At 55.9% G+C, this 18,645-nt stretch overlaps 1 protein-coding gene across 11 annotated transcripts in view; it reads right to left on the minus strand.

The window, feature by feature from the left end:
- PTPRS (protein tyrosine phosphatase receptor type S) overlaps positions 1-18,274 on the minus strand; it is a 149,996-nt gene extending 131,722 nt beyond the window's left edge. For 10 of the 11 annotated variants that reach the window (XM_065858066.2, XM_065858065.2, XM_065858063.2 and 7 more), the window contains exon 1: positions 18,118-18,274. The gene's annotated coding sequence lies outside the window, so the exon portion shown is untranslated. The remainder of the gene's footprint in view (positions 1-18,117) is intronic. The other variant, XM_065858067.2, reaches the window with a different exon arrangement.
- Between the last annotated feature and the right edge of the window lie 371 nt (positions 18,275-18,645).

Below are 18,645 nucleotides of genomic sequence, written 5' to 3' on the forward strand. Positions count from 1 at the left end.
TTGCTCTTATCTCCCTCCTCAAGCACGTTGATTGCACCTTCCCCCATCCCGCTCTCCAGCAAGAAGCCCATTAAATCTAAAGTTAGCTCCAGAAAGGTTCATCAGATCCATTATCTCCGCATTCAGCTAAATTATGAAAATCATTAAGATAAGGAGGCATGGAGCCTATTAGTTTCCTGGAGAGGATGCTTTACAATTTCTTTTTTTTCCTTCTGCTTCCACATTTAATTACCTTAAGTTTCACAGTATTTAATTCCATTTATTAAACCTCTAATATGTAAAAAGAAAACAACAACAACAAAGCGGTCGCCGTTAGGAAGGGCACGGAGCCAGGGTGCGGAGCAGCATCCCCTCCCCGCGCGGACCCGGAGCTGCGCTCACGCGGGGATGCATCCGTTAATTAAAGAATTAAGGATGTGGCCTGAGGTCCATGCAGAGGCAAAGGGACCAGCGCCAGCCCAGGGTCCTCCCGCCGGCTCCAGCTGCCAGGAGCTTTGCTACAGCCCAGGGGGGATGACACGAAAAGCAGCGGGGTTGTGGGAACTCTATTTCTATTGACTGCGGGAGCGCGGTTCCATCTGCAACGCCACCGCTCGCAGGGAGCCCCAGCAGCAGCGCGGCTCCCACAGGTGCACACCCAGCCGGCCCCGCTCGGTTCTCGGCGTTATTTTTTGGACAGATGCTATTTTAGGCAGCTGATAACAAGCGCATGGAAACGGCAAAACCTCCACATGCTTCAAGCAAGGTCAACGTGGAGCATTAGCATCTCTCTGGTTGCATTTTGCCTTCCCAGAGATGCTGTTTGGCAGTCTTGGTTACTATTAAAGCAGCATCTAAACCCCTCTTCTCCTGTAATGCTGGCCAAGCTGTAACCCTCACACCAGGCTGTCTCTTCGCCATCTGAACAAGACAGAAACCAAAGAGTAAGAACAAAAGCAGAGGCACAGGGTCACCCGCCGTGCCACGCAGAGGGGAGGACACTAAACCCCAGCCCAACTGGTCCCTAAGCCCAGCTCAGCTAGACCACAGCACAAAGGCTGCAGATCCACATCCCTGTGGGCACATAAACCATTAAACTCCCATATGCAGCATCTCCAAACACCTCCTTGCAGGCAGTTTCAACATTCTGACAGTTCCTAGGTCACTAAAACTTCTCCTGAGAAGCTGTGGACGTCCGTGGAGCCCCTTCCGAGCTGTTCACAGCCCTTTTCTCCAGGCGCGGTTTGCAAACGACGCTGCCTTCGGCTCCCATCTCATCACACATCCCAACAGGGCCCCACGGCTCCAACCCGCGCAGCTTCTTCCCATCGACATCTCTTGCGGGATTAAACCTCAAACTTGGCCTGCATTTTTGCATTTGGTTTTCAAATCAGGAATCACTCTGGAAAAGTAGCACCAGGAAGAAAAAAAACAACTTGCTAAAGTGTTCCCCAGCAGCATATCCACATACTTTAATATAAAAAAGCTGCTGCTAATTTAAAAAACAAATGTTTAAGCAATCAAGCATGTTTATTTGATTTGTCTTTTCTGTGCCAGCGAAGGGCCGAGCCGCTCGCAGGGGCTGCCACATGGTGCTATGGAGAGTGTTCTTGAGGAGGTCCCTAGAGCTTGGAGCCCCAACCCACCACCCTTTGGAGGGTCCTTGAGGTAGTTCGGTCTCAGACCCACCACCCCAAGATGAAAACAGGCCCCTAGAGCCTGAGAACAAGATTTAGGATTCAACCCATCGCTTGCAGCCAGCATGACGCAGATCATCGCTCAGCTCCTCCAAAAGCAGCACCATTTGGGTTCCTTTGCCATCACTGCAGACTGTTTTGTCACTAAAAAGTCCATGTGTTGCTCTGCTTGCAAAGAGGGTGCAGGAGAGACAAGGGAACCCAGAACCCCAACACAAACCCAGCTGGAAAGGCCCATGGTGAGACACAACTGACCACAGGTCCTTCCCATCCATGGGCTCCCAGGAGCTCAACAGCAGCAGCTTAAACACGCGCAACTGATTTAAATGCTCTGGATGTAGATCAACTCTTGGTTTAAATATTCATTGGTGTTACAATGGGACCTGTGAGCCACCCAGTAAGTGAGGTGGGAGCTTCACCCACCGCTATGGAGCTCATGGGCCACTTGGTACCACCTCATGGGCACCTTCCCATTAACTCCAGCCACAGAGCCCGCGTCTCACAGCAACAGTAAACTCCAAAGGGACTTTCCCCCCCTTTTTCCCAAAGCCTCGTCAGCATTGAGCTAAATCCAGATCTGCTCCTCACACCCACCCACGAGCCAGGGCAACCAGCAAAGGTTCATTAGCAGGAGGAGCCACGTTCCTCTCGCTTTGAACATGAAAGCACCCTGCAGGGGGGTATTTTGAGGGGGAGGAGAACATTCATCACCAAAAAACCCAAAACACGGAGCAGCAAACACTGTCTGCAGCATCCCTGCTGCCAAAAGAGCTTCTGTGGACAAGAAGCAGGATGGGGCATCACCGAAACTGGGAGGGAGAAAGGTTTTGCTTCTCAAACCACCTCTCGAAGAGACCTCTGTCCATATGGCTGCGGGATATGAGCCTTCACCCGCTCAGCTTTCCCTCTGGCATCCACACCAGTACTTGGGGTTGGCTCTTACTCCCATGGCCGCACCAGGGTTAATCTCCCACCGGGGCAACGCAAGACACGAACAGCACCAAACCAGTCAATAAACAGCGCCATCTCCCAGCTGGACAAACCCCCATTGCTCTTGATGTGAGATCCTGCACTGTTATCACCTTTGCCATGAAATATTCCTGAGATAAGTGGATCAGGAGGAGAGTTTTGGGAAGACCCAACGGCAGCAGCTGGATGGCAACAAAACCCAGAGGCTCAGCCAACCTTCCTACACCTTTGGCTCTGCAATCAAGAGGTGCTGGATGCTCCCACCATGTGGTGTTTTATTCTCAATGTCAGAAGCCAAATGTTTCTTCGGTTAACCTTTGGGGGGCAAACACAGAGAAGCCAACAGCCCTGAGGAGGCGGGTGACGTTGGCCGCTTCTTTGGGCAAGTTATCAACAGCCCAAGGAAAGCTTGGTCTTCTCAAGTTCAGGGTTGTCGTGAAAACCTCCTGGATCCACCACCAGCCCTGGGCTCTGCGTCTGCCCATTTCACAGATGAGAAACTTGAGGAATGAACTGGAAAAACAATGTTCCCTTGGTCTGCAGCAAAGCAGAGAATGAATCCTGCTCCCAACCACCCCACACGCAGCCGTGTTCATCAGCCACATGCTAAGCAGGTTCTGCAAAGCCCCAAAAAGCCTCCAGAGGCCCAAATTCACCAAGAAATGTGCAATATCCACAGGGCAGACACTCCATGGATAACCCACATTTCTCCTGCATCCCAAAACACCTAAAAGGACCCAATTCTCAGAGCACAAGCGAGTACCCGGAGAGGTTGGAAAGCTCTGTGCCGCTCTTCCCAACGCTGGCAACGCTCAGACCCCATCACAGATCAATATCTCCTTCCCCCCCACGGCGCCGTCAGGAGCGGCAAGGCCTTGGAAAGGGAGCGGGAGCGCGGGAGCGTGAGCAAACCCATCATAAGCAGAACTCAATTTTGCCCATCATTATCGTTGGCTTTAACAAATAGCTTCTGGGGCTGGCAGGTACTTTATTAATTTTTCCCCTGTGCGGCATGCAGGATGATTGAAGAAATCACTGGCCTCTTGATTTGTTTGTCTCCCTGGCCCAAAATAACTAGCTATTTATTTTTAAACAGCAGGATGCATCAAATCCTCAAATGGAGCCGACAGAGCCGGGAGGACGTGCCACACGCATCCATGGCACCGGCGCCTGGGCAGGAGGTTTCAGCCCTTTTCTCCACTTTGGGAAAAGCCAGGTCCAGCTCTCCCACTTGCACTTGAGACACGAGAAAACTGAATGAAGGGATTTTTCCACCCATCGGGTATCTTCTGGCAGCCACATTCCCGGGGGTTTGCTGCCCGTCGTGCCCAAGCTTTGCTCTGCTTAAAGCCCAGGAGGGTTTGGCCACCTTGGCCTCAAACACAGCCCTGGCCTCGGACTTTGCTGCGTGTCCCTGATGCTCGGGGTGGTGGGGATCTGCTGGGTGATGTTAGGACAGAAAAGATTGCAACGCGCACATCTGGAACCTTATTTGGAAGGCGCTTCTCTAACAGCTCTTCTGCAAAAGTGCAGTGATGGGAGATATCAGGCAGCAGCTTGTGGTGTTGCAGCGCCTTGCTGAGCCCTCCAACCCTGTTCTGACACCTAAGCAAGATGGTGGACACATCCCTGAACCGTTCCGGAGCCCTCCGAGGTCAGCAGCGAGCTGGGACCAGCTCAAGCACCCACTGTGTCACACCTGATGCTCCTCTCCCATCTCAGCAGCCACAGTTGTGCAGGATTCATGTTCTACCCTCCTGTGGGACTGCGCCCAAAGCAGCTGATGCACAAGGACTCGTACGACCAAAAAAACCAGGGTTAATCAGCCCTCCCGAGGAAACGTCACTGGGGCTGCCAGCCGGGTGTTTTGGCTGTGATCTCCATCGGGACGGAGCATCCACCGGCCCAGCGACACCCGCGGGATGGGACATCTGCGCAAACACAGCCCTGGGGCTCAGGGGAAGGAGTCTCTCAAGTCAACCCCAGCAGAAATTACGTGAGGCAGCTTGAATATCCCCATTCCATAGGCCCCTACAGATGACCTCTTTTTGTGTTGTTCTTTTAAGCGCCCTCTCCATTCTTTGTGGTTACTGTGAGTGTTTTCCGTATGAGCAGCACTGCAGAGGCTTCCAGAGCCTGCGGGCACCCCAGAGCCCACTGAGCTGCCAGTGCGACCAGCAAACCCAGTGCACCGAGGGCTGGGGACAAAACCATCACCAGGGAGAGGCGAGACTGACAAAGACACTGTGGACAGAGGGAGCTGCAGCAGCTCCGTGTCACGGTGAGGGGACAGCGGCTCCAGCGCTGCCAGCATCGCCACGCTGGGTCCCCAAAGCCTCAGGGCAGTGGTGGCTGCTGTTCGGGCCAGCTCGGCAGGGAGCTGGCTCTGCTCACCCACCCGCTTCGTGGAAAGCCTTTTCTGTTTTCTTTCTTTCTTTCTTTTAATTTCTCAATTTATAAAAATGGAAAAGGGGAGGGAAGAAACTTACTAAGTCTCCAGGGACTCAGGATTCCTCATGCTCATCTCCAGACCAGGGTTAGACTGTATTAATCATAAAATCATAGACAAGTTTGTGTTGAAGGGCCCTTCCCAGCTTCCCCAGGGCCCCCCCTGCCATGACAGGGACATCTTCACCAGCTCAGGTTGCTCAGAGCCCCGTCCAGCCTGGCCTGGGATGTCTCCAGGGATGGTTCAGCCACCACCTCTCTGCCCAACCTGGGCCAGGCTCTCACCACCCTCAGGGCCAACAATTCCTTCCTCATGTCCAGCCTGAACAAACTATCTATTCGGACCATTAAGTCTGAACAGAGCTATCCAACAAAGCCCAAAACCAGAGGAAATTCCCTCCCCACACACACGCGTGCCCTGGGTACATTAGGGTATGGTAGCATCACCTAATTGATGGAGGGAGGTGAAGATGCTGCTTTCCTGGCTTGGGAGGGAGAAACAGCAATTGCCATCTCAGCCGGGCTGGGTTGCAGCAGGGGTAGCTCAGTTGTCCCGTGCCTGATGCAAAGCCCCACCTTTCCCAAAGAGACCTCCAGAAATGCAAATATCCACACTGCTGAGCAACACCGCTCCCTCCTCTTCCTCCTGCATCCTTCCTCCCCACATCCCAGCCGTGTGTTCCCTCCCTGTCCCACCCCGTCCCCATCTTCTGCCACCCCCAAGGGGTCCCACCAGCTGACAGATGAAGCTTCACGTTAAGAAATCCAATTTGTCAGACACAAAAAGCCAAAGCGTTTCATTTCTGCTGGCTTTTTCTTTATGAAACTGCTCAGCCATTCAAGACGTGAAATGTCACCGTGTTGCTTGGTGGCAGCTGAGGGCACGGAGCTGGAAAGGTCGGGAGAGGCTCTCCAAGAGCTTGGTCGAAGGGAAGGGGCTGGGGCAGACAGGGCCACTGTCACCGCTGGGGACACGGGGGCCACCAGCCCACACGACCCCAGTCGCTAGCCCGGTGCTCCAGGGAACACAGAGCTCATTGTGCTCCTGCACTCACCGGGGGAAAAAAACAGCACAATGCAACTAAAAGAATAAATAATCAACATGCATGATGGCAGATCCAGCCCAAGAGCCAAGAAACAGCCCTGCCATCGTCTGCCCAGGTGGAAAATCCACCACAAATCCCTGCCCACAGAACGGAGGGAGTTTGCACCCTGAAGGGTTTGGTTGTGGGACAACGTGAGCTCAGGAACATACCTGGGGTGGGTTAGAAGGGGGTGGTCAGTAGGTCAGAGAGGTTCTCCTGCCCCTCTGCTCTGCCCTGGGGAGACCACCCCTGGAATCTTGTGTCCAGTTGTGGCCCCTCAGTTCCAGAAGGACAGGGAACTGCTGCAGAGAGTCCAGCGCAGCCACCAAGATGCTGAAGGGAGTGGAGCATCTCCCGTGTGAGGAAAGGCTGAGGGAGCTGGGGCTCTGGAGCTGGAGAAGAGGAGACTGAGGGGGGACTCATTCAATGTTTACAGATATAGAAAGGGGCAGTGTCAGGAGGATGGAGCCAGGCTCTTCTGGGTGACAACCAGTGACAGGACAAGGGGCAATGGGTACAAACTGGAACACAGGAGGTTCCACTTAAATATGAGAAGAAACTTGTTTGGGGTGAGGGTGTCAGAGCCTGGCCCAGGCTGCCCAGGGAGGTTGTGGAGTCTCCTTCTCTGCAGACATTCAAACCCGCCTGGACACCTTCCTGTGGAACCTCAGCTGGGTGTTCCTGCTCCATGGGGGGATTGCACTGGATGAGCTTCCCAGGGCCCTTCAACCCCTGACATTCTGGGATTCTGTGATTTTGGTCAGATTGGGCACCCGCAGGGCAGACAGGGCCTGGATGGTCCCATGGTGGTTTGGAGCTCCCACCAGAACAAGGCGCTGCCAAATCTCCCACGTGTCCCTGGGCGAGGGGGCGGCCGTGGCGCGGAGCTGCTGGCACCGAGCGGAGCCGCACGGGCTGTTCCTGCACCCGGCGTCCCTTCCACCGCCCCCTTCCCGGCAGCGTCCCCTGCACCGCCAGCTGCTGCCACCCGCTCCCCACATCCCAGCCCCTGCCACCTGCCCCAAACCCCGGCGCGTTTTCCAGAGGCTGCGACTGCAACAGGCGCCAAGAGACGCACAGACAGACAGAAAGGGACAGACAGACAGGGCGACATTTGATGCACCCACTGCCTTGACAGAGGGCACTGAGAAGGAGGCCCAGCCACTTTGCACCTTAAAGCCCAAGCCCAGCAATTATTGAAATGAACGAGATTTCAGGTTATGCATTTTTTTCGCCTCCTTAAAGACCAATCAGAAAAAAAAAAAATAGAGTGGTTTTAAAATAAATCGACTTCCAAAGAAAAACCCAAGTTGAAAGTCTAGCTTTAATTTTCTGGCGAAGATTAAAGCGTGCCGTAGAGTGTTCTGGAGGCCTGACATGAGACAGAGTCCAGCATCACAAACTCCTCTGATATTTCCTAGAGAAACTGCAACTAAATCGCTTGTAAAGGCTCCTCATGAGAAGGTTTGGAGGGCTCAGGGGAGACCGAGACTCCTGGGGCCAGAGCTGCCCGAGATGCTGCTGAGCAGCCTTGAGAGCACCTGTCCTGCAAGAGTCAGGACAGAGGATGAAAAACCGAGGCACAAAGGGATACAACTCGCCCAAAGACGCTGGAGAAAGTCAAGGGTAAGCCAAGAACAAAGCAGCATGCTGGGAGATCCAGTTACGAGGCAACACAGCCTAATTACAGCCTGGCTCTGGGTGGTTTTAAAAGTGAAATCTAAGCCTGTGTGCTCTGTGTGCTGAACGGCGAGGATGGCGCAGACGTGACCTGCCTGTCCCCCTCCTCTGCCAGTCCTGTCCCCCCGACACAGAGACCCAACCACATCACACACCCTCACTGAGGGAGGACGGTCCGGTAACTAAGGCGGGGGACCAGGTAGGACGTTGGTGATGATGTCCCAGGTGGGTTCTCACACCTACACCTAGACCGGGAATACCCCCACCAGCTGCAAACACCCCTCCGAGCATGAACACTGCATCTCCTCTTCATCCCCTCCCCATCACCCCTCACCCAGCCCAAAATCCAGCCCTTTGCCAGGCTGGGCACCCATAACCCGCACGGCTCCCTCCGCAAGGCAGCCAGGATGAGAAGCCTTAGCTGCAAGGGCCATTAAATAATTTATGCTTGTTCCTCTCTTCTAAGAAACACTTCAGCTCCTTCCCGCCTCCCTACTTTTGCTCTTTGCAGAGCAACCTCACACCCATTTTCAGGCCAGCACATCTTGAAGCCATCGGTGCTGTCTCCTGTGTCACCTCTGCCGGGAGGACCAGCACAGGGACGCTCGTGCCCTCGGCACTGCTGGGGCAGCTGCTCAGCCCGGGGGGTCCAAGCTGCTTTGCAGAGGGAAAGATGGATGGAGAAAGCATTGAAGTCCTGCTGCCCGCAGCTCAGGAGCAGATGCTGAGAGCGCTGGGGGTCCGTGGGCGCTCTCAAAACCCCGACGGCCTCACCGGGACCAGCAGCAAAGCATTTAACAGCATGTAGTCCATAAAATGCCCCTGGTGCCCCCACCCCGCAGCGCCAGACAGGCTTCTGCAGGCCAGGCTGCTAAAATTGAGGGGTTGAAACATGATGGGGCTGCGGAGCTTCCTCCTCATCCCTCCCCAGGGCGGCGGGATGACACTGGAAGGACACACGGCGACGGTGGCTCGTCCTTGGACCTTGCTGTGCCCCCTGCCCGGCCCCAGCTCCGCTCCGAGCACAACAGCGGGTTCATCCTCATCTCTGAGGGCGCCAAGTGGTTCCTTCGGCTCCTGGAAAAAATAAATCTTCTTATCAGCATGGTGCAACAAGTTCTTCCAGGAAGGAATTAGTAGGGAATTTGCTTGGCTGCCCTGCTCGGGTCTCGCAGTTCGGTGTCACAGGTGTCCAGTGACTCCAAATTCGGGGGGGACTTCTCTCCCCGATGAGTTTTGCAGCAGGACAGAAACAGGCTGCGAGTTTCAGGGCCTGGACACCGGAGGGGAACAGAGGTGACAGGAAATCCCAAACCAGAGGAGAATTCAGCTTGTTCCGGGTCAAATGCGGAGGAGGAAGCAGAGGCACAAGTGGAGGTGCAGAGAGAAGAAAGTCCTTTCCAGAAGAGCAGCCCAGGGGGTTGAGACCAGACAAGGCCCCTGGGGACTCGCGGTGCTTCCATTTTGATGCTGAAGGTCAAAACCTCAGAGATGATCAGGAGCCAACTCCCCAAAACCTCCGGGGTCCTTCCCAAACGGGGCTCAGAGGACGATCAGCCACCAATCCCTGAAGCGGAGCAGCAGGACCAGCAGCCGCCGTCTCCCGCTGCTGTGCAGATGAACAATAATCCATCCGGGCACAGCGGCCATCACCCGTGGTTTGGAGCGGGTGGCCAAGGTCTGCAGCCGAGCCCGGGCACACCAGCTCACCCAGGGCGCTGGACGGGGAGGGCAGAGCCCCTGGGAACAGCAGCCCTTCCTTGGTGGTAAAACCAATTAGGAGAGGAACGAGACGAGCAGCAATTTGATGGATGCTCCCCAGCTCTGTAAGATGGGGATGCAGAGGCCACCGTGGCTGCTGTGCGTGCTGGGGAACCGGGGAGGCGCTGAGCCCTGAGCTAAAGCTCCATCCCCTCCTGCCGAAATCCAGCTGGGAGAGCATCAGGGATTCACCCCTCGAGGGGTGGAAGATGCCCCGTGCATTGGGGTGAAGCTGCATTGGGTACCCTGAACCCCCAGCCAGGACAGCGGCTGCATTTAAGGGTCCTTCAGAAACCCCTGGGCAAAAACCACACTAACAGGGACACCAGGTTCCATCCAAACCACCACCATCTTAGAGCCCTGAATAGAAACAGCCACATACAAACACCGCCAAGATAACCTGGGAAAAACAGATTTGCCTCTTGCTTTATTTATCAACCATGCAAGCGAATCTCCACACACAGACGGGTGGGAGAGCAGAACGCATCCCCAAGACACCTCTCCCAGCTCCCAAAATCTATTCATTTCCCCAGGCGGCTTCTGGCAGGGCAGAGAGATCACTCTCCGATTAGAGATGTTTATCAGGTAGCTATAATGAAGGTGGGACACTGACACCGTGATGAATACTATATTTCAGGAAAATTTAAATGAAATGATCCATCATGCCCAGCAGAAGAGCAGCAACACCTCCTTCCAGCGCCCGCACCAAGCCGAGCATCTCTTGGCCCGCGGCTCCGCTCCGGAGACCCGCAGTCACCTCGGCTCCGCAGCAACCAGCGGCACCGCAACAGCACCGCTTTATATTCCCTAGCGATGCCAACCAGAGAACCGCAGCCTTCCCCAGCACGGCAGCGAGATCCCCCTTGCACAGACATCGGGATAACCTGATTCATTCACTCGAGCGCATTCAAGTCCTGGCATCCCGCACACCCAGAAATAGAGCGGCTCGGAAACAGGACGTCGTTCATGCAGGATGCAGAGGGGAAGGGTTACGGAGCGGCTTCTCCCTTTGGTGAAATATTGCCGGCGGCTCAACGGCAGCAGGAGGTTGGTCCCCCCCGGGAGGAAGCCATCAGAATCCACTCTCCATCCCAGCGCCGCCGGCCAGCATTGCGCTACCTGTTGCATTCGCAACCAGGCAAACGCTGCGAGAGCGCGAGAAGTCGTTAAAAAGCACGAGCGGGCGCAGCGGTGTGCGGGGCAGGGACGCCAGAAACGCTCCGAGCTGCTGCAATCCAGACACAAACGCATTAGACATTCATCTGAATTTTAAATACAGAGCGTTATGACTGGCATCCTCACAACTGCCACGGCAGCCTCGGCACTACGGCTTTTATGGTAATTCACAGGGAGTTACCCACAAGGCACTGCAGAGATTTTCTTGGCAGCCATCCTAAACTAATTTTTATAGGTTAGTGTATGGTTATACATAAACGTTTAAGAAAAATAAAATGGCGACTCGGAGGTTCGCGTGCCGCTCCGCTCGCGGTGCGTGATGGTCCAGCGCAAAGTGCCACCGCCAGCCACCCGTGCCAGGGACCAGAAACATCAGTTGGTTTGAGAACTGGTTCGCACTGGGCAAACCCCATATAGCAGCCATGGTGATGCCCAGCCCTCCGCATCCCTCCTGCGCCTCCGGGTTCCCAGAGCATCGCTCTGCTCTTTGCAGGGTGGTCAGCAAACCACATTGTGCCCGGGTAGGAGACGGCAGCACCAGCGCCCTGTGCGCTCCCAGGGATGCCCAGCCCCGGCTTCCCCTCTCCCAGGTTTCCCGGGGTGGTGGGTACAGTGCTTAGCTGCCTGGAGGGGACAGGAACCCCAGGGGACAATGATCTGTTGGTGGAAACCACAGCACCATGAGAACTGCCTCAGATGTGCTTTGATGCCAAATCCTCCCCATCACCATTCCCACCCATCCAGGGCCACCCCTCTGCCCTGGGCATGTCCCCTCCTGCTGGGAGGAAGGGACGGTTTGGTCCCCACCTGCCTGTTCCACCTCGGAGCTCCCAGCAGGACCCTTCTCTGCCTTTGCTTTCTGCCCATCGCCTTTGCCTTCTGCCCATCCTGAGCTGCACAGGGCAGGGGTGACACGGGCAGGGGTCACACGGGAACTTGATGTGGCAACTGGAAAGTGCAGCTCGGCTTCCCATTCCCCTTCACAGCCAACAGAGGGAAAGAGCCGAAGCCATCAGCAGCAAGCGACAACAAGGCGGCAAACAAAGGGAAGAAGCAGCAGGAGGGAAACCTTGATCGGTACAAGCCAGAAGCAGCACCCATCTACATTTCACAGGAACCAGAGCAAACACTTGATGATATCAAAGCTGAAGATCAGGTTAAAATAAGCCCAATTCCTGCAGGTTTTGCATGGACGCACACACACACGTGCGCTGGCGGCACCACGAGCGGGCAGCCTGAACTCCGCTGCCTTCACTACGGCAAAATGGAGGGAAGCGCGATCGAGACTTGGAAGAAAAGAACCTTTCAGATTTAAATCATCTGTAGAATTACTAGAAACACCCATCTGGATATAGTGACACCACAGAGAAGAGAACAATTCAGGAACAACTCAGAGGGAGAGATGGCGAGCTACAACTTGAGCAACACAAAGAGACGGCGCTGAATTTCAGACGGGGCTGCTGTTTTCCTGAGATGGGATCACTGCATGTTGAGAAGCCGTGCAGAAACCAGCCCACCATGCCCTCCCTCTCTGTCCTATTCACAACCCCAGCTCAGTGGCTGCAAGTAAAACAAACCAAGAGCGCTTTGCCTGCAGCCTCGTGCCTCCTGCAAGCAGAGCACGTGGTGACACATTTAACTGCATCGCATCGTGTGTTTGCTGCTCTCAAGCCATCAAAGGGGGGAAAAAAGCCCCAAAGCGGCATTATGTGAAGTGTGGGTATTTGTGAAGTTTGGATTTGGTGTATCTCAACTCACCACTCGATCGGGTGTGTAAATCCACCACCTCCCAGAACACAACAGCAAGCACCAGAGAGAGCAAATAATTCCTAAAGTCTGCCATCCATCCTCTCACCTCCCCAATTGTGCCATTAAAAGCCCCTTGACCTCCAGGTTTCCTCCTCGGTTGGGACATCCCCGCTGAGGTGGGGACGTCCCAGTTGCTTGCGAGGTCACAGCCAAACTGCACCCTCTGCTCTGACATAAACCAGCACCGTCCAGAACCATCGCCCATGAAACGAGGCTGTAAACAAGCGATTCAGCTGCTGTTCTGCACCAAGAGCCCCGACCCCACGGAGGGAGCGGAGACCTCCAGGAGCTGGGCAGAAACAGCCACAGGCTTCCTGCCCTAAACCATCTCACAGCTCAGATTTAATCTGATTTATGCAAGCGCTAAACCAATTTAGGTGTGCACATTTTATGAGTCGCCTGGCCCAGTTTAATTTGATAGGTTTTTAAACCTGTTTAGACAAACTAAGATCTGCTTTCTAATCTAGAGCAGCTCTTAATTGTGCAAATTTTGCCAGAGAACTGGAGCATGAGCGTTACCACAGATCCTATTTGTGACACCGTGCAAACTGCAGGTTGAGCTGGGCTGTTCAGCTGGAGAAGAGAAGCTAAGGGGAGACCTTAGTGTGGCCTTTCCAGACTTAAAAGGGGCCCATAAGAAAGATGGGGACAGACTTTTGAGCAGGGGCTGTTGTGATAGGACAAGGAGTGATGGTTTTAAACTAAAGGAGGGAGATTCAGGATGGATACAATGAAATTGTTGCCCTGAGGGTGGTGAGAGCCTGGCCCAGGTTGGCCAGAGAGGTGGTGGCTGAACCATCCCTGGAGACATCCCAGGCCAGGCTGGACGGGGCTCTGAGCACCCTGAGCTGATGAAGATGTCCCTGTCATGGCAGGGGGGGCACTGGGGGAGCTTTAAGGTCTCTTCAACCCAAACTAATCTATGATTCTATGATCCCTAAGCAGCTTTGAAGATCCACATCTCACACCTGGACATCCCTGAGGGACGCGCGGACCCATCCTATGGGTTCTATGATGCATCCTCTTCCTCAGCACCACCTGTTCTTCCTCCCTTGGGGCCGAACACAGCACATGGGACCCACACACCAGCCAAGAGGCTTCATGGATTAATACAAAATAATAAAGTTTAAAGAAACTCACACCTCCCAACCAGCTCCTCATCAAGTGGCGTCAAGAGGGCAACACAGGCTAAAAACTCTTTTTTGGGATGATGCTGTGGCCACCTGCAAAGGGCTCTGTGCGCAGGACACGCAGCTCCGCAAGGGCTGGTTCAGCTGAGCCGCGAATATCCCGAGAGCACAGGCAGCTATGGCAATGGGACACCAAGCTCGAGAAATTGCTAAGCCAAGAAAGTGATATGCAAGCTAAAATAGAAAACAAAAGTCCAAGAAAATGATGTTGGATCAGGCTCGGAAGCGTAGAGGGTTCATGAGTTGAAGGATGGGGAAAATGAAAGACAATTTCCAGTTTGCTAGGTTGATGTCAAAGAAACAAAAATCTGTCAAGTTATAAAGCAAACCATCAGAGAGAGGGGACAAGAGCACTAAAATAAGAGCCAAACAGAGTCCTCGGATTGTTCCAGCTTATTGTGCAATAAACTCTGCAGAAAGGAAGCCGGCCTGAGCTTTACTACTTCAGGGTTCACGAGCTTAAAATTGACAACGATTTTTAAAAAAATATAAAAAATAGGGTTATAGTTAGAAGCTTCCCAGCATGGCTGGTTTCTTCATTTTGCAGATATCGGAACATAGAAGTTCTGGGGAGCAGAGCGAAGGGCTCGGGGCTCCGGCAGCAAAGAGCTTCAGGCTGGAGGGAGCGGTGATTGGGAGCAGGGAGCTGGGCACGTTTTTCACGCTGTTGAAGCACTGATATTTAACAAAGTCATCTGCAGGCTTGCCTTTTTTGGAGAGAGATTTATGAATAATATGCATGTCTTATCAATTCTTATAAGAAGAGTTTAAAGCTCAAAGTTCAGCAAGCGTGGATTAAACTCCTCAGCAGCATCTTTTTAATGCAACAGAGTCACCTCTCTCCTCACCACCCACCCACACTGGCCCGGCTCAGATCTGGCTTCACTTCATCTCCGTATCCTACACTCGCAATTTTGTTATCTCTGCAATACAAAAGGAAAACTGGTTTTAGTTGGGAACCGAGAGGTTCAAATGAAATCCATAGGTGGTGGTGGGACACAAACACCTCGCATCCATCACAACGACTCGGCGCCCACGCAACCGCAGGTGCCACGTGGAAAAGGGGAAAAGCAGCTCAACACACATTTAATACCTCGAGTTATTCTGCCCCACGGTGAGCAGATGGACGGGACCGTCCCCGTGCGCCACGCTGCGTCCCATCCTGGGAGCATCCATCCCTACCCACCATTGGGCTGTGTTTAGAGACCTCAAAGTAGCACCCTATGGGACAACCTCCCACCTCAAAGCCACCTTTGGTATCTCTAAACATAGCCCCGGCCCTTTGGGCAAGGCTGGAGTTGTTCCTATGATGTGAGGAATCACAACCACCACCCCTCTCTCCAGCCTCAGTTTCCCCATGTGGCCACATCATCTCAAACATCCCACCTGGGTGGACCTCAGGTGTTTCTTCACCCTCATCCCCACCACAAAAGTAGAAGTATTAAGGGTCTAACCACAAGCCGCTCTCCTGGAGAAAGAGCAAAGGCACATTTCCCTCGTATGCAACGCATCACAGCGTTATTCTTCATTAACCAGACAAAACGCAGAGCAAACCCGCTCTCCTCGGGGCGAGATGGAGGAGACACCCCAGGAAGATGCTGCATTAACCAAACTCACGTTTATAAAACCCGGTGAGCACCAGAGAGCAGGGGACACGAAGGACCCGACTCCCTCCTGCCAGTGAGGATAAGGCCAGGATAAAGAGGACTCAAGGACCTTCTGCCCCACCACCCCACGTCCAGGCGCACAAATGGCTCCGCGGGGTGTCCTCTCTCTCTCGGTGGCACGGCTTCAGCTGGAAGCTCCTCTTGCATTACTCAAAGCATTTATGACTTTTTTTTTTCTCCCCCATTTGAAATATGGGCCCTTACCACGCACAGGAAGGAGGAGGAGAGTGCCAGCAAACTCGTTAATTGATAAGTCAATCTGGCAGGGAACAATTAACAGTTGGCAGGAGGGTCCCCGCATCGGCACGCGCCCTGCCCTGCCGAACCCGACCGCCTTCGTGCTCCGGACCCAGGGGCGCTTTGATTTTCCTCCCCATCAGGAGCCGTCACAGCCTGGCGCAGGTCCACAAGCCCCAAAACACGCTTTATAGGGTAAAAATATATATATAAATCCATAATATTTTGCTTCTTGGGACACAGGTCTTGCCCGAATGGAGCTGCAAGGCAGCGCTGCCAGTACGGGAGCTGCGGGCGGGAGAAGGCAAGTGCAATGGGGAATGTTCCCCGCAAATCGAGCGGGGGGTTTGTCCAGGGAAGGGACAAGGGGACACTCCAGGTGCTGCCCCTCTGGCCCCCCCAGGGTCTCCCAGCTCAGAGGAAGGGCTGGAATCACCCCGCAACCAAAACCGCTTTTTCCTCCCGATTGCAATGAGTGTTTTTGTAATAGCGGAGCCTCCCGGGACTCAGAGAGGGCAAACGCCCAAAGAGCGGAGACGTCCCCACCCGGGAGGGTGCAGCACCCACCCGAGGCACCTCCGGTCCCTGCAGAGCCCAGTTCCCCTCCCACGCTGTCACCCCTTCACCAGCATCTATTTTTTTTCCCCTTATCCCACATCTACACCATTTGCTTCCCCAGGAGGGACAGGAACAGGATCCTCCCAATGAAACACAATTAACCATTACTCTTATTTTATGCTTTTTTTCCACCCTCCATGTGACAAGTTTTGCCTTCGGAACACGGGGGCTCCGGGGACAGCGCTCGCTGCCGCAGGATGGCCCCAGGGCTCGGGATTTCAGCTGAAATCCTTGAGGGCAGACGGACACGGAGCCACCCGTTGCCAACCCCGGGGATGTCCCTCGGTCCCCTGCACCTTGCGGAAGCAGCAGGTTTGATGCAGCCACCCCAGCACAGAGGAGGGGACCCCCACCCCAACACGGGGTCTTCAGGAGCTTTGGAATGATCCAAGTCCCCTCCTCATTGCTGATGCTGTCACCAGGTCACCGCACAGCGAAACCCACTTCCCGAACACTCCGGAGTTGGAGGGGAGGACGAGGCACCCCCAGTGCCACCGGTGTTTGTGGTGGGGCACCCCAGGGGACACAGCCCCGGCTGTGACATCGCCCTGCCAGCGCTGCGGGGACGCTCCCGTGTCTCCTCCGGTATCCACATCCCAGTGCTGCTGCTCCGGGAGCGACACCACCAGAGCATCCCCAGCACACGCGGATGCCGGGATGCAGAGAAGCCACCGATCAGGGACACGAGCCTCTGGCTGTTCCCTGCCAGCACTGGTGACACCAGAACACCCCAAATCCCATCCCAAGGGTCAGCACCCCGCAATGAGCACCCACTCGCCTGGTGGGACCGCGGTCGGGAAGAGGGGACACGAGCGGAAGGGACAGCGAGGGGAGAGCACGGCAGTGACACAGGGCTGCCTTCTAAAGGCGGGGGACGCGGAGAGTGAATCAGTGCTGGGGCTTGGGACAGAGAACGGGACACCGAGCACAGCACCGGTACCAGGGCACCGAGCACATCCCTGGTACTGGGGCACCGGGCACATCCCTGGTACCGGGGCTTGGGATGGAGCACGGAGCACCGAACATCCCCAGGACCAGGACACCGATCACATCGCTGGTACCAGGGCACCGGCCACATCCCCAGGACCGGGGCTTGGGATAGAGCACCGGGAACCGAGCAGATCCCCGGTACCGGGGCGCGGGATGGAGCACCGGGCACCGCCCGGGTACCGGGACACCGAGCCCACCCCCGGAACGGCACAGGGCTCACCCCGGGGACCAGCACCGGGGTGTGCGGCTGGATGTCCCCCGGACCGCCCGGGCTCCAGCGCCTCCCGGTGCTCCCACCCGGTACCGGTGCCCCCACCCCGGACTCTGTCTCGCATCTCCCCGCTCCAAGTGCCGCTGGTCCAGCGCGCCCCCTCCCAACCCCCCCCGCTATAGCGCGGCCCCTTCCCCCCAGTGCAGCCCCCCCTCACCCCTCCCATAACACGCCCCCGGCTCTCCGGTGCCACCCACCTGCACCCCCCGCTACAACGCGACCCCCCCCACCCCAACCCGGCCGCACCCCCCGCAACCAGACCCCACCGCAGCCAACCCACCCCCCGCTATAACGCCCCCAACGCGAAGCCGCCTGCACTCCCCGTCGTACCGCGCCCCCTCCCCCGGCGCAGCCCACCCACCCCCGCCACAGAGCGGGACCCACCCGCGCCCCTTCCCCGCGCCGCACCTGCGCCCCCCCGCTACAACGCGCGCTCAGCGCACCCACCTGCGCCCGACAAAGCGGCCCCGCTGCGACGCGCCCCCACCCACTCGCCCCCCGCTATAACGCGTCGTCCCCCCCCCCGCCGCCTCACCGTACCTGGCGGCGCGGCCGCCCGCTCCCATGCTGGCCGGCGGAGGGGCGCGGAAGGGCCGCGGCCGCCCCGCTCCTCCCGCTCCTCCTCCCTCCTCCGCCTCCGCCCGGCGGCTGCGCTGGGGCCGCGGCGCGGGGACACTGCGGCGCGAGCTCCCGCCCGCCGGCCACTCGCACAGGTGATGTCATTCCCCGGGCCGCCGCCGCCTGACGTCACCGCGGGGCGGGATTTCCCCGGGGCGGGGGGCGCGCGAGGGGCGGTGACGTCACCGCGGAGGCGAAAGGGGTGGGGCCGCGTCTTAAAGGCGCCGCCGCGCACGTGGGCGCGGAGCTGCGAGGCCGCGCAGCCCCGATGGCACCTTCACGCGCTTTCCTGCCCTTTCCCGCCCTTTCCCGCCCTTTCCTGCCCCTTTCCTTGTTCACTGAATTGTTCGTATTCAGCGTATTCCTCATAGTGAACATGCTGTATTCAGTCTCCTTCTCATATCTGATATATTTGCCATGTAGAATATATTGCCAATATCGATTATTTTT

The sequence above is a fragment of the Patagioenas fasciata genome, chromosome 27 (genome assembly GCF_037038585.1).
Source record: "Patagioenas fasciata isolate bPatFas1 chromosome 27, bPatFas1.hap1, whole genome shotgun sequence".
Classification (NCBI taxonomy): domain Eukaryota; kingdom Metazoa; phylum Chordata; class Aves; order Columbiformes; family Columbidae; genus Patagioenas; species Patagioenas fasciata.